Here is a 17,024-nt window from a genome sequence, read left to right on the forward strand (position 1 = left end):
TGTGCATGTGAGAAGTGCGACTTTCATCAATCTGCGTAAATATCGCCATTGCGTCCGGATCTGAATGAGGCCCTAAGTCGCACTGCACATTTGACAAGGTACATTACTATAGTTGCTCGCAGCAACTTCTTACTCCCAGTGTGATCGAATCCACAGGGAGCATTTGAAGGAGGTAATGGGGATGGGCGGGAAAGAATGCAGACGTGCTGCAAACCGATACGCAAGAAATATGGCTTCGGCGTCTCAGTTCCTACAGTCATTCTGCAGGACCTTAGGCTTACTCAGGACTACAGCAATCGAATGATCTGCGACCGATGGTGCAAAATTTGGTTTTGTAAAGGTGCAGATGGGTGTCTCAATATGAAAACAGGAGAGTATCTCCGGTGCTGAGAAGGGAACTTTAAAGATCACAACTTCATTGTGTCCCTTTCGCTATGTAAAACTAGGACCCTTACTCTCCATAAATGGGAGCCAAGCAACATAGGATGGTTAAAGGTAGTGTCAGCACTTAAGTGATCAAACACCCTCTTACCCAAACATGAAATATGACCTGTAATTGGCAAATATTGTAAGTGATGACCCAACAAAAATAAATGAACAATAATCAAATAATTTATTAGTTAGAATAATGGCATCATAATACAACTCACTATTGTCATGGACAACTGAAATTGTAAAATAAAATCGTTTTCACTATTGTAGACAGCAGTGATTATTATTATTATTATTATTATTATTATTATCCTTTATTTATATGGCGCCACAAGTGTTCCGCAGAGCCTTACATAGTACATAGAACAAATAGGTGAACAAGAAACAAGTAACTTACAGTACATTACAGTGCAGGACAAGGACACAACTTATATACATTGCTGAAAGAGTGATTAAAGCACTCACAATAAGCTGCCGGGAGTTGGCAGTCACGTGTTAGGTGCCCTATGGGGAGTAGAGAGTAGAAGAAAATGTAAAGAGAAGCACATGAGGGAAGAGGTCCCTGCTCATGAGAGCTTACATTCTAGGGTGAGTGGCAGACAGACAGGCGTGACACAGAAGGGGAAGATAGGAAGGAAAGAGCATGAGGTGGGTTAGGATGAGTGCTGGAAGGCCTTGATGAAGTAGTGGGTCTTGAGAGCCCGTTTGAAGATTTGTAGAGAGGTGGAGAGTCTGATGGGGAGAGGGAGAGCATTCCAAAGGTAGGGAGCAGCACGGGCAAAATCTCGGATGCGGGAGTGGGAGGAAGTAATCAGTTGGCAAGAGAGGCGGCATGCATTAGTTGAGCGAAGTGGGCGGGCGGGAGTGTGAAGGGAGAGAAGGTCAGAAATGTATGCGGGAGAGGATTTGGTGAGGGCTTTGTAGATGAATGTAAGAACCTTGAATTGGCATCTGAAGGGGAAGGGGAGCCAGTGTAGGGCTTGAAGGAGAGGGGAAGCAGATGTAGAACGTCTGGAGAGGAAGATGAGCCGAGCAGCAGCATTAAGTACAGATTGTAGTGGAGAGAGGTGAGAGACTGGGAGGCTAGCTAGGAGAAGGTTACAGTAGTCCAATCTGGATATGACCAGTGAGTGGATGAGGGTTTTAGTGGCATCCTGGGTGAGGAAGGGTCTAATCCTGGAGATATTTTTTAGGTGAAAACGGCAGGACTGTGAGAGGTGCTGAATGTGCGTTTTAAAGGAGAGGGAGGAGTCTAAGATAACTCCAAGACAGCGCACTTTGGAACTAGAGGAGATAGTTGTGCCATCAATAGATAATGAAATTGTGGAAAGTGATGTAGTGGAAGAGGGTGGGAAGATGATCAGCTCAGTCTTAGACATGTTAAGTTTAAGAAAGCGCTGGGACATCCACGAAGAGACAGCAGAGAGACAGTTGGAGATACGGGTAAGGAGCTCAGGGGTGGAAAGGTAAATTTGAGTATCATCTGCATAGAGATGATATTGGAGGTCAAAGGAGTTAATGAGTTCACCTAAAGAGGATGTATATAGGGAGAAAAGGAGAGGTCCAAGAACAGAACCTTGGGGAACTCCTACCTTTAGTGGAAGTGGAGGGGAAGAGGAGTCATGAGAGGACACAGCGAAAGAACGATCAGAGAGGTAGGAGGAAAGCCAGGAGAGGGCAGTGTCACGTAGACCGAGAGAGTAAAGGATTTGCAGGAGGAGAGGGTGGTCTACAGTGTGAAATGCAGCAGAGAGGTCAAGGAGAATGAGCAGAGAGTAGTGGCCCTTGGATTTGGCAGCAAGGAGGTCGTTGCTGACTTTCGTGAGGGCAGTTTCAGTAGAGAGGAGAGATCGGAAGCCAGATTGAAATGAGTCAAGGAGGGAGTGGGAGGAAAGAAAGGTGGTAAGGCGGTTGTAGACAATACGCTCAAGGAGTTTGGAAGCAAAAGGGAGAAGAGAGATGGGTCGATAGTTGGAAAGTATGTTAGGATCAAGGGTAGGTTTTTTAAGAATGGGGGAGACAAGAGCATGTTTGAATGCAGAAGGGACAGTGCCAGATGATTGGGAGAGATTAAGGAGGTGAGCCAGATGGGAACAGGCAGAAGGAGACAGGTGGGAGAGGAGACGGGAAGGGATAGGGTCAAGAGGGGAGGTGGAAGGAGGGGAGGACCGGATGAGGGCCATGACTTCCTCTCCAGAAGCAGGGGAGAAGGATGTCAGAGTTGGTGAGACAGAAGGGGAGGGGTGGTAAGGGCAAGGAGGGGGAGGAGAGGAATAATTAAAAATACAATTAAAAGTAAAATATATATATATATATATTGGGGTCTATGTACTAAGCCTTGGATGGAGATGACGTGAAAAGAGATAAAGTACCAACCAATCAGCTCCTAACTGTCACTTTACAGGCTGTTTGCAAAAATGACAGTAAGAAGCTGGTTGGTTGGCACTTTATCTTCATCTACTTTATTTCCATCCAAGGCTTAGTAAATAGACCCCATTGTCACAGGGGGAGATGCACTAAGCCTTGGAGAGTGATAAAGTGGAGAGTGATAAAGTACCAACCAATCAGCTCCTAACTGGCAGTTTACAGGCTGTATTTGAAAAATGACAGGAGCTGATTAATTGGTACTTTATCACTCTCCACTTCATCACTCTCCAAGGCTTAGTACATCTCCCCCTGTTTGTATCACAAGTTAAAAATCAGGCTTCCTCAGGCAAAATTCATTCAGCACTGCCAGGAAGCGACCAGGTGCAGTAGAATGCATTGCAATTTTAAGTGAGAATTTTATGCTTTATTGTTAAGCCTGATTATTAGCGGAAGTGTCACAATGAAGTTTTGATCTATAAAGTTCCCTTCTCAGTGCCTGAGATACTCTGCTGTTTTTCTATTCCCTTTGGGTTAAGTTGGGAAACCCACTAGCTCTCCTTAAGCTGGGTACACACTGAACAGATATATCTGCAGATGATGGTCGTTCAAACACACTGAACGACCATCATCTGTCTCTGTCCGCGTATCCCGCCCCCAGGGGCTGGCTGGCAATTTTTGGCCTGGGGGGCAAATGCATGCAGGCGGCCCTGGCAGAGGGGTAGCGTGTAGCCAGGGTGCCCGAAGAACATGCATGCTATGGCGCCACCCCCCCTCAAGTGTTCCAGGAAGGAGGCGGGTCCATATGGGATTAGTGTAAAGTAAAAATTAGGAACACCCCCGTCGTGGTGCCCATATGCAGTGCCCCCCTGTGCCCCAGGAGAGGATCCCCTTATGCAGGCCTCCAGTAGCGCCCCCAGTAGTGATCCCCCTATGCAGTGCCCCTTATACAGTGCCCCCAGTAGTGGTCACCCCTGTGCAGTGCCCCTTGTGCCCCCAGTAGTAAGCCCCTTATATAGTGCCCCCATTAGTGGTACCCCCTATGCAGTACTCCTTATATAGTACCCCCAGTAGCTGCCCCTGCATTCATTTTTACAGGGCATCTCAATATATATCGGCTATGACATTTGCATATTTTTAGATGGCAGTTGCATACACATTTAAAGCTGCGGCATCTGCACTAGTGTACAACTCCTCAGCCCAGCAATAATTTAAATGACAAAAACAACCTGGTTTTTAAATTATTGATGCTCACTGAACTCACTGAGGGTACCATCAGCTGGCATTTAAGTCTGCCTCAGATGGACCAGCTAGTCTAGTGGCAAAGAGAACAATATATACAGTAAGTCTGGTATCCTCACATGCATATTTAGGGGACGATGCAAGGTTGATCACAAAATGGGCATCATTTATTCTACAAATGCCCATATATAATGCGCAAGAAGCGTTCTGGTCAGTAACAGTAGCATATATACCCATCTTCCACCAGGCACCCTCCAATACACTTACATCCCACTTCTGCCCGTGTTGTAAACTATTATTTTATGTGCAACAAATGCATTTGCTGTTAGGCATCAATTAAACAAATTCTCTCCAACAGACCAGAAACAACTCCTAGTAGACCGTACTCATAAAATAAAACAAATAAAATTTGGTATAAATACCGCCAAGAGCAAAATCCATCTCTGAATGACGAAAAAAAGAGCACTACTGTCGCAAAAAAGCAAATTGACAAGTGGCTTGCTAGTGCCAGTCTGACCACCTTCAAAAATTACTGCACTACTAGTCATATACACTATGCTGGAAAGCCCCCTCCATACATGGGTAGATGTAAGTAACAGAAAAATCTGCATGTGTGCCTATGGCTACACCCACTGTTCTGGGCATATGCATTTTGAATTTACTAGAGAGGTGCTGTGCTAACTGGTGTAGCACTTGCTGTACATCAACCCCTTAGGGCGCTTTGTTAGTGAGTTCCTAATGTCTGTTAGGTATTATACTTAAACTGATATATACAAAGTGACCACAAGAGGGCCCTAGTGCACCACTTTTTAAATTCAATCTTTTCTCAGAGTTGAATGAAACACAAATGTTAATTTAGTTGGTTTTTTTTGTGTTAAAATGTTGGGAATTCTGTATTTGTCAGGTTATTAGTTTGTCACAGGAATAAGAGATGTACAATAATTTACTAATCCTTGGAGCTATATTTGCAAAGCTTCAGCTTTTGATAGCAGCGGGTTCTCATCAGATTTGGGGGGAGATGTATTAACGGCAAAATGCGGTAAAACCCCCGAAAATGCAGTTTTCAGGGGTTTTACCGCATTCCCTGTATGTATTAAGCAGCAGAATGCGCTGCATTCTGCTGCTTCGCGTCGCTAGGTAACGCCACCAGCAGGTGGCGTTACCCAATAGAAGCCTATGGGCTTCTTAGCATGACGCACGGGGCTGGGAGGGATCCGATCGGATCTCTCCCATGAGCCCCCGCGGCCCGCGGCCTTCTGCATCGATAGAGAGCTGTCCTTTGCGAAATCCTTGGTACATACCGCGGGAATGAACCGCGGTATGTACGTGAAGTCGGGGGGGATGTACCGCAACGGCGATGTCGCCGTTATTACATCTCCCCCTATAGGTGAAAATTTTAAGTGGCACTATAAACAGTGAGGGAGCTGCCAGATCTGCATGACAGGGGGGCGTGACCAGCTCAAGGAGGCAAGGCCGGCCAGGCTGTGAGTATTTTTGGGCGTGGCAGGGGACAGGACCACGCGATCGCGTCATTTTGGTCCCGACCCCGCTACACAATGCCGATATTACAGGCATTGTGAAGCAGGGGGCAGGGGCAAAATTACGCGATTCAGCGGTTGAATCGCATCACCCCCCCCCCCTGCTGCAGGTTCAAAGGTAATTGCGGGGGGGATAGGAGGGGTGGGCGGCAGCCGGGAGGACTGCCTGCCTTCTGGGGAGGTCGGGAGCGGCACCCGATTTTCAGGAGGCTCCCGACCAGATCGGGAGGGTAGGCAAGTATGACTATAATTAAGTGGCATATTCATTCCCCAGTAATTATATTGGGATAATTAAGGTAAATGAAAACTTCTAATTGATCATTAGGCGGAGTGTCTCAAGGGATCTGAACCAAGTCTTGACATTTGAAATTACGGCACCTACTTGAATAGGAAAAACTTTGCACCTGTCCGAAATTTCTTGCGCTCAGGGAAAAAAGCAAATGTGCGCCCAATTGAATATGCCCCTAAGTGTAAAGAGCAGGGCCTTACACTTAATGTTGGTGCAATTAACCCAAGGAGAATCGGAGGCTTAAATATATAGCCCATCTAGATGATACATTCTTTAGAACAGATGTGTGTTGGAATGTTAGCCGTGTGATATAAGAGAGAATGCATGGCTAAGTTGGGTGGTTACATTACCGTTGACATCACAGGCCCATCTAATTTGAATTTGCCAGCCTATTTGCTGCTGCTCTGCGTATTAGGACTTTTCCTGTACTCATGCATTCCTGAATTTCTGTATCCTCACATTCTCATTCACTTACTCGGTCTTAGTTGCATGGTTCTCTCGTGCTTTTCCTCCTATCCCTCCAACTGATCCTTCTCAGCCACTCACCGTTGACAGCACCACTACCTCTTCAGTTCCTCAAGTGTGCTGCCTTGGAATCATTGTTCATTTCTCTCTATGTCATACATTCCCCACTTCCAGTCTGTCACGAAACTAGGAGTGATAATCATAGCCATGGAGTTAGAAGGTAAGGGTTTAGTATGAGGTATGTATCGGAGGCGAAGAACCTGTATATACGTCTTCCTCATCCACTAGCACCAGATGTTGACAAGACCTGGTCAAAGGCGCGGAGTCTAAACTATCGGGAGGTGTTCACCAGTGACCCCTCCAATCGGGATATGGGTTTTAGCTGCACCCAATAGGCAGGTCGCAGTCCTTTGGTCAGGTGTCTGATGCTAATGGGGACAATTGGAAGAATGTATATACAAGCTAGAGGACACAGGTGGACATGCTGTTAATTGAACGTGGTCCGTGAAGAGAGCTGAGAACACTATGGGAATGAATGAGAGAATTCACTAGTACTGGCATCAGATGCAGAAGACACAAATAATCACTGGAATACTGATAACATGGAATGCTAATAAAAGCTGGTATCTGGACGCATGAGATAATGATAGGATTTCACTGGCACTAGTATCCAAACGTAGGAGATGGTAATAAATACTGAGGACCAATCGTACACGGAAAGAAAAATACTAGTAACTAGATGCTTATGGAGATAACTGTCCGGAGCACTGGTCACTGTCATGGAGCCTGGAGCTAAACACAGTAGGAAACTGAGCAAGATACACTCATTTGTATAGAGAAGCAGAAAGCTGTGAATGTAGACATGTACTAGGAATGCTAGAGGTCCAGCTGAGAGTAATTAGTAATTAGCATGAAAGCTTACACCACTATAACTTAGGGAAAAAGTCAGGAAACATAGTAGCACACTATAAACAACTGAAGGCTGTAGAGTAAAGGAATAACCACACTGAGGACCAGAGACAGCCCAGGGAATACTAGGTACAATGGTGGGGATCGGTATGAAATACCGCCGGACTCATGTTCAAATCCCGATGCCAGAAGACAGGCAACAGAAGATCCCAACAGGTGAGTATTTTTACTATTACTAACCCTATCCCCCCTAACTCTAACCCTTTCTTAGGAGTGCCTAACCCTAACCTCCTCCCCAAGTGCATTTCCCTAATCCCCCCTTCCCTGCAGCCTCAAACTAACCCTCCTGGGGGGGTGCCTAACCCTAACCTTCCCCCAGGGGTGCCTAACCCTAACTCCCCTTTACCCTAGCCTAACCCTTCCGGGGGGGTGCCTAACCCTAAGTCCCCCCCGGGAGCCCCTAACCTAACCCCCACCCCCCACAGCTGTCCGCGCCTGCCACCCAGCTTACCTTCGATCGGTATGCCAGGTGTTGGGCTCCCGGCGTAGGGATAATGATAGGCGTTGGGATTTCGATGCGTTCATTAGACCCCTGCTGGGATTAGACAGTCGGGAAGCCGGCGGTCGGCATTTCGACCGTCGGCTTCCTGACTGCATCCCCAATGGTGTGTACTGCTCTGGAAGTCCAATGAAAGCTCACAGGTGATCCTCACTGAGAACTCGAGACAGCCTGGGAAACGCAGTGTACAATGGTGAAGCCAGGAAGCTGACACAGTGGTAATCACTGGAGAATGAAGTTGGGCAGGACAGACTTAAATACCCCTAGGCAATTGGTCATTGGATCATGAGATCAGCTGACATACCGCAGGACTGCCATTGGGAGAGACTAGTCAGATGCCTCAGACTCTCAGACTAACATGGCTGTGCCCATGTCCGCCACCGCGGGAATCAGGACACATGCATGAAAGCCCTAGCAGTTCCTGGGCAGAATACTCAGCCCACCACTCACCTCCACACCTGGCGTCTGGACGCCTGAGAGCCCGAGGACGCCGACACAGTGGTGAGTTGCGACCGATCCCAGACCGCATTCCTGACACAGTCACTCACCCACTCCGGTTGTTTCCATCTCAGGGACAGCATCAGAATTCGACCATTCCTCTCTTTCGTTGCTACCAAAACACTTGTACAGTCCCTCATCTTTGATCTGGACTATTACAACTTTCCTCTCCCAGTCTCCTCAACTACCTCTCTCATTTTCAATTTCTCCTTAATGCTGCTGTTATTCTGATCATTATTTTACAGCTCTCTGGTTCTGCCTCCTCTCTTTGTCAATATCTCCACTGGTTCCCTATGTCCTACAGGATCCACTTTAAACTCCACGTCTTCACCTACAGAACACTATGGCCCGTATTCAATTTGAGGCGAAAAGACTGACCTCTGCCTTTTCGACATCATCTCAGGTTTTCCTGGGGATAAAATATCAGGCGCGTGCCCGCGTATCCCCATATTCAATTAGGAATCGGCGAAAACGGGACCTGGCGAAAAGGTAAGTATCAAAAAGTCCTGTCACTTTTGGGGAAATCAGCCTGTCACCCCCCAAAAGATGGTCTGACATGGGGGATCATTATGGGTACCCAAAATTGGCTTGCAAAGGGTATTTGGGGTTTTTAAACGACTGCGACAGGTGCTTTAATGCGTCTTTAAAGAAGTGGTGAAAAATAGCATTTAGCTTCATTTTTTTAAAAAAATAACTAGTCCCATCAAATTTGGGGTAAATGAAAATGGGTGCAAGCATATTTTTAAGTCCCTAAAGTGATTTTTTTAAAATCATTAAAAATCCACCTGCCGCAACCAAGCACATTCTAAAAATCACCTGCCGCATACTTGGGGACCCCCCTCCCCTTAGTCTATGGGCCATATTCAATTAGAGGCGAAAAGTCCGACCCAGATTTTCCTGGGGATAAAGTAGTGGGTGCGTGGCCGCGTTTCCCCGTATTCAATTAGGAATCGCTGAAAACAGTATCCGGTGAAAAGGTAAGTATAAAAAAGTCCTGTCACTTTTGGGGAAATCAGCCTGTCAACCCTCAAAAGATGGTCTGACATGGGGGATCACTATGGGTACCCCCAAATTGGTCTGCTGAAGGTATTTGGGTTTTTTAAACGGTGTCGGCAGGTGCTTCTATGCGTCTTTGAATAAGTGGTGAAGAATTAGATTTAGCAACATTTTTTTTTAAAACAACTAGTCCCATCAGAGGTACATGAAAATGGGTGCAAGCATATTTTTAAGTGCCTAAAGTGAACTTTAAAAATACTTCGAAAATCCACCTGCAGCAACCAACTGCATTCTAGAAAACACCTGTCGCATACTTGGGGACCCCCCTGAGTCTATTTCACTAGTTTTTAAGTTTGTCCCTCAACTTTTTTTTTTCGCCCCCAAAACAAAACCACTTTTTTTGGGGTGTCCTATGCTACTTTTTAGAATATTTTTGACACAGTTTACTTTTAGGGGACATTCCAAGGGGTGCAGGGTACTTTTTTAAAGTCTGCACCCCAAAACCCCAATTCTGCACTTTTTTTCGCCACCTATTCAGTAGTGAAAACGTATCCCCGGTTTTTGACAAAGACTTTTCGCACCTGCGAAAAGTCTTTGAAATTGGATATGGGGATAAGTGAAAATGGCTAAAATGACATCCGTTTTCGCAGCCTAATTGAATACGGCCCTATTACTGTTACAAGTCGCGGTCACGACTTATCTCTCTCTAGCAGCTTACCTTCTCATGAGCTGTTTCCTCAGTTGCTAGGCGATCTGCACGCCTCAGGAGGTCAGATGTTATCCATAGCATAGCGTGATTGGTTTGTCCTCCAATTTGTACATGCTGGCCTTTTGGCACCTCGCTGACTATAGCGTTCCTGTATGTCCTCTCGGCTCAGCCGCACCGTCAGCATTCTGTATCACCTTGTGGAAGGGTACTCCAGTGGTATTACCTTGCTCCCGGCTCTTAGCTTCTCCAATGGCTCCCTAGCCACACCAGCAGCTTCCGTGCTGCCACCGGCTCTCCAGCCTCCCCAACGGCTCCCGAGCCACACCAGCAGCTTCCCTGCTGCCACTGGCTTTCCAGCTTCTCCAATGGCTCCCTAGCCACATCAGCAGCTTTCGTGCTGCCACTGGCTCTCCAGCCTCTCCAACGGCTCCCTAGTCACACCAGCAGCTTCCCTGCTGCCACTGGCTCTCAAAGCCGTACCCTAGAACACAGACCTGTGTACCGGCTCAAAGCCGCAGTACACAAACTAGTACTCAAACTTGTGTACCGGCTATCAAAACCGGAGTACACTAATTAGTACACAAACTAGTACACAAACTCGAGTACCGACTTTTATGGACGCAGTACACTATTAGTACACGAACTAGTACTCAAACTTGTGTACTGGCTCTCAAAGCTGCATCAATTGTTAACTTTCTTCTGCTACCGGCTCCAAGTCGCACCATCGGCTCTCTAAGCCGCATCAATTGTGTACTTTCTTCTGTTACCGGCTCCAAGCCGCACCATTGTCTCCCAAAAGCCATATCAATTATGTACTATCCTCTGTAACAAGCTCCAAGCCGCACCATCAACTCTCAAGGCCGCATTAATTGTGTACTTTCTTCTGCTACCAGCTCCAAGCCGCACCATTGGTTTTAAAGCCACACCATCAATTCACTGAGTCATACCATCGACTCTCAAGTCTACCGGAACCTGTTTCTGTTCCTGTCGTTCCTCTCTCCACTGAATCCCATTGTACCTTCATGTGAATCACTACTAACCTGGGTTATAAGCCCAGGCGGCTGCCTAAGTACCGGTGAAAGTATCCTTGGGAACAACGGGCAGGTGTTATTGGCGGAAGCCTTCGCTAGCCCAGGTTCCAGAGGTTCACATTGAGCAGGCTTTGGGACCTATAACATTTATCCTCTCCTTTCCTATGGGGCTCATTTATTAATGAGTTTTATCATACACAACGAGTTTTAAAAATCATTGTGTATGATAATAGCGCTCCAGCCAATCAGCTCCTAACTGTCATCTATTTGAAAATTACAGATAGGAGCTGATTTGCTTGAGCACCATTTATCATACGCAACAAGTTTTATCACTTGTTGCATATGACAAAATTCATTGATAAATGGGTCCCTTAATCTCCAACCTCATCCACATCAACACTCCCTCCTTCCCTACCACCTTTTTCCCTATCCTACCAGTCTGTGACAGGCACTGATTACCACTCTCACTCCTGCCTCCAAGACATCTCCAGCACTGCCCAAGTGGAACATTCCCTTGTTCTAACAAACTCTCCACCAACCTCTATGGATTCAAACGCTCCCTCAAACTCACCTATTTAGTCAGCCTGCCTGATTAGTTCTTTCCCTCTTATGTCCTTATCCACCATGTATCTCTCCAATATCCTGCCTCCTAGGGGTATATTTATAAAAGTGCGGGTTTATAGAAGTTGAGTTGTTGCCCATAGCAACCAATCACAATGTGTCCGGGCATCATGCAGCCAGTGTGAGCTGTGAGGGACATGGGTCCTCCTTCCAACTCTCACTGCACAGAGGTTTATCAGTGAGGCATGTGGGAGACTTAACTCTTGAGGAGTGGACTTGGAATTTGTATTTATTTTACATATACATATATTGTAGGTCTGTGTTTTTTTTGTTTTTTTTACCAGAAAGGATTCCAACCTGCATAGATGGACTCTTCCTAGTAAAGTAGCCAAAAGGAAGGAGGGTCCTGCTCATGAAAGCTTATATTCAAAAGGGAAAAGACTGAAGTAGTGGCACAAGGGGGTGACACAAAGAGGGTAAAGATTTGGGGAGGAGGTGGGAAGGGTAACTACTCTCATATCCTCAAGGGCAGTATTAATTAAATAGAAATAAAGGAGCAGATTTTACTACAGGTTCAGTCACAAGTTGAGCTCCGCATCCTATATGTGGTGTGACATCACCACATTACCCATACATGCCTCCGGAGCGGAGCGGACTGCTGCAATAATGGACGAGCCTAGTCTGAACAGCTGCTCGCCTATCAGTCAGTTAGGGGAGCCAGCAGGGGAGCCACATTAGAACAACGGAAGAGCCACAGGTTGGCCACCTCTGCACTAGAGGATAAAGTTTAGGGAAAAGGACTTTGCATATCTTTTTAACCATATTTGCCAATCACAATACATACTATTGACACCTCCTATAGTAATAAGACGAAACAAAACCAACTTAAATGTGAAGCTAATTATATCCTACTAATATCTGTGTTTTTTTTTCTTTTTCTATGAACATTTTTGTTGTTGTTGGCTTTTTGGTCATTATAAGCTGAAGCTGAGCATGTCTACTCCACTGGGTGTAACCAGCCCAGTATAGTGAGTGTAGTGGTGTCTAATAATAATACCCATGTGTGGCATGGATGCAATGTGCACTGCACCCATTGTGCTAAACTTACAGCATTATTAGTTGTTTCATGAGTTGCAGGATTGGAGGGTTTGGGAGTCCCTATGTCTGTATTAGGGTGGAGTCTAATGTTGTAGTCACTATATGTCCATGGTCATATCTGTACATAGATGGAGCAACGTTTGCGGCATTTGATATGTATATTTGTTTTTCATTCTTGTCTTATTTTCTTGTTTTATACCTACAGAATGCTTGCAGTGATGTGTGTATAGTACAGGGAATAGAAGTGCGCATACACTAGGCTCGATCCTATTAGGTACGAGTAGGATCCTGCAAGCCATTCTCATAGTGACCTTGCATTGCATGACCTCTAGCTCTGTAGTCTTAGAGTGAGATTCAGTGCACTGTAGTGATAAGCTCCATTGCCTATGCCAAACTACCACTATCGGCAGTACACGGGTAACCGTCCTCTCCAGGTGCTGATTGATTTAATTGCCTGTACAGGGACGTACGTTTGCTGCATAAGTTTCCGGATCTGCGTGATAGTGCTGTGTTTTTGTTATGTCTGTGAGTAAGGAGCCTGCGAGTGAGCAGTGATGTCTGCTTACAAAGGCCAAATCAGCAAAAGCAAAGGCATACTGATCTCTGTCTTCAAGTAGGTGGTGTTCAGCGATTTAGGAGTGCCAAAATGAAATTATATCTTGCCCCCCAACCTAAAAACATTGTGATGCACCTGCCAGCAAGGATACTCGAGGTGTGCTGCTAACACCTGGATCGGGAATCAGTGGTTATGTTCAAGGCTGCCATCAGAAATTTTGGGGCAGATAGCTCCATGTGTAATGTGTCTGACTGCAATGTGAGAAGTGATAGGTTTGAGTCCCAGGTATGACAGAATTTTGAAATGTGTGTGTTAAATAAAAAAAGGATGTGACGGGGGGTGTGGCCTGCAGTCGATGGAGCCAGACTTGCACTGCTTGGACTCCTACTGAGGCATTAAAAGTCGGAATTTTAATACTCCCTGGTGACCCATACTCTCTCCCTGCCTTCCTAAGGCCAGTCCACACCAGGCAGTGAGGTCCGAGGAGCTGGGGGAAACCTCCTGAATCCCTGCAGGTTGCAGCCTATTGAGCAGACAGAAGCCGTGGCATCGAAGATTGCCATGATCCTGCTTTATGACAAATTCCTGAGGTCTCCGGCCTCACCTTCTGCGACTCCATCTCAACCTCTCTTGCCGGACTTACCACCTTCACCTAGTTCACCTCTGACAGGTGTATCTACGGATGTAGGTCCAATGGAGTCTCCTGATCTCTCAGCCGTTATGCAACTTCTTAAATATTTACCCCAAAAAATGATTTACTGTCAAAATGGGATTTTTAAATACTTGAAGTTTGGCTCCAAGAGATGGTCCGTAAAGATGTAGCGGCTCTACAGGCAGACATATCTCAACTGATAACTACTGTAGATTGGTGTTTCTAGAGAAGTCTAAAGAGTCAATGGCAGATGATTTATAGAATTTACGGGATACCGTTCACACTCAGGTTACCAGTATGCTCCTCCTACAACAAAAGCTGGACAATCTGGATAATAGAGGGCACCAAAACAACTTACGTGTTCGAGGTATCCTTGAAGATGTAACCAGACAAGGTTTGATAGATGCATTGACTAAGGTTTGCAATGAAATATTGGGTAGTGATCTTTGTGCACTTATTACATTTGATAGGACACATAGAACTCTTAAACCACGCTGGATTCTACTGACAAGCCGAGAGATGCCATTTGTAGTTTGCATTCCCACACCCAATAGGAAGAGATCCTGTGAAAACTGTGTACTGTGGAAGGGGTAGATTTTAATAGTAAACGTTTTTAGACCTTCCAAAACCTCTCTTGGCACACTCTTCCACAGCGCTGTCTGCTAAGGCCTTTAACTGAAGTCTTGCACTCCAGTGATAGAAAGTATAAATGGCTCTTTCCGTTTGGCATTTAGTCAACATATAATGGCAGGTCTGCTGTGTTCTGGGATCCATCTGACCTTGACTCCTTCTGTTCTGTCCTGAATCTAGCCATACCCATTCTGCCAGACTGGGATGAAACCTCTATAGTGCCAAACCTCTGAAAAATACTTCACGGGATGGGGTCTTTCAGCCTGTAAGGAGCTCTAGATGTCAACACAGACGGAAGCAGTCAGCTGCCTTACCAATGGCACATGATTGTGTTCCTGTGGTCCCGTTCCTCATTTTCTGCACTTTAATGGAGTCATTTGAACTGAGCGGCCCGATTGTCAGTTATTTTTTGGATGGTCGCTATCAGTAAGGTGCTGTCATTGACTTGAATATCTATGCTTTTCAAGACTCCTTGTGTTTATTTCTCAAGTCTATTTACTTATTGTATGAAGATATATGCTACCTATAAGAAGTCTATAGTTTTGGGTAATATCCTGGTTTATGCTCCTTTTGGTCTCTTGCAGGCTACTAGCTAATTTAGCAACTCTTTAGATGGTTCTAGCTTAACTTTATTTGAACAATTGTACTGAATGTTTCACCTACATTTGTTACTATACTGTTTCTTAGACTATTTATGTTTAATATAAATAACCTTAGATAATTTATGTTTTATACTTTGTCATTAACATATCTGTGAAGATTGGATAAGTTCTGTTTAATGTTTACTACTTGTCTCTGTTGTTGGCGCTGACTGCCCATTGCCCCTATACCGCTTTTATACTCGCTAATCATGGAACAAATTTTCTTGATTCTTTCTATGTTTATTGGGAGCTGTATTTATTTTGTTGATTTGCTCATTTTGTTTATTGTTCTTCTAGTTTGATTGTTGTTTTTCTTTTTCTTTGCTTTTCTTTCTTCTTTCTGTTTCCCTGTTCTTCCCTTCCCCTCTCCTCACCGGGTTCTGAAACACACAGTGCGTCATATAATATTGCTGACATTAAGTACTGCCTCAGCGTTATGGGTTATATAGTAAGTCCGTCTCCCTGTCTTCCATGATGACACAAATTTAAGATAATCTCCATAAACTCTAAGAGATTAAAAATTCCAGAAAAGAGATCAGGACTTCTCAGGGAACTCAGGGCATACAGAGCAGGCATAGCCTTTATCCAGGAAACTCACTTTCAAGAAGGTAGAGCCCCGTCCCTCCGCAATTGTGATTATCTACAAGCATACTTTAGCAACAATAGTCTGGGTAAGACTTTGGGTTTAGCAATTCTTTTTCATCGCCGTCTCCATGTTCTTACTGAAGGTACAGGTTTACTGATTAAGTGCATGATATAGTTTTGTTAATATTTATGCCCCGAATTCACACCAGCCCGCATTCTTGGATCACTTACTTGAGCAGGTTCATACTCTGAAACCTGGTGTTTTAATAGCAGGAGGGGACTTTAACTGGCTTCTACATCCCTCCCTAGATTCGTCTTCTGCATCCTCCACCCGCCCTGACAAATGGCAAGGTAAAGTTTGTTGCCTGCTCCTTGAACATCAATTAGTTGACACTTGGAGACCGCAACATACTGCAGATCGGTACTATACCTTCTTCTCCCACCCCCACAATGTTTATTCTATGATTGATTATCTGCTTTTAGGACTATGAGCCGTATTCAATTTGAGCGGACCCGCGATACTTTTTTGCCTCCCAGGACTTTTTGCCTACATCGTGTGTTTTGCAGGCGGAAAAGTATCACACACGAGCCCGCGTATCGCCGTATTCAATTGGAAAGTAGGCGAGAACGGGACCCAGCGAAACTCAAACAAGCGGAAAGTCATGTCAGATTTGGGGAAATCAGCCTGACACCCCCAAAAGATGCTCTGACATGGGGGTACCCCCCGATTTGGCTTGCTGAAACTTTTTCGCCTATTACATTGCATTGACTTTCTGCCTAGGCGGAAAGTCTTTCAAATTGAATACAGCGATACTTTTCCGCCTGACGAAATGACGTCATCGGCGAAAAGTTTCTGCCAAAAACATGCGAAAACGGCTTTTCACCTCAAATTGAATATGGGCCTATGATTGAACACGCTGAGATCAGACACTTTACATGCTCAGATCCTATACCAATATCTCTTATGATTAGGATTTCTCATCTCGCACCTACTATTTGTATGTGGAGGCTCAATGAGCTTCTCCTTCAGAATTGCTATTGTAGGGGCCAGCTGAAGCAGTGTCTTGGTGACTATATTAATACTAATCAGTGCCAGATTAATGTCCACATGGGCCTGGAGCTGAAATTTATGAAGGGCCTATTGTGTGCCGCTGCAGGGGGTGTGACCAGCACTGCAGCAGTGTGACTGGTGATGTGGGGTTGTGACTAGTGTGGTGTAGCTGTGATTTACATAGGGGTGTGGCCTGTGTTGTGGGTGTGTTTTGACTG

This window comes from Taudactylus pleione, unplaced genomic scaffold (assembly GCF_031769625.1).
Source record: "Taudactylus pleione unplaced genomic scaffold, aTauple2 ptg000333l, whole genome shotgun sequence".
Classification (NCBI taxonomy): Eukaryota; Metazoa; Chordata; class Amphibia; order Anura; family Myobatrachidae; genus Taudactylus; species Taudactylus pleione.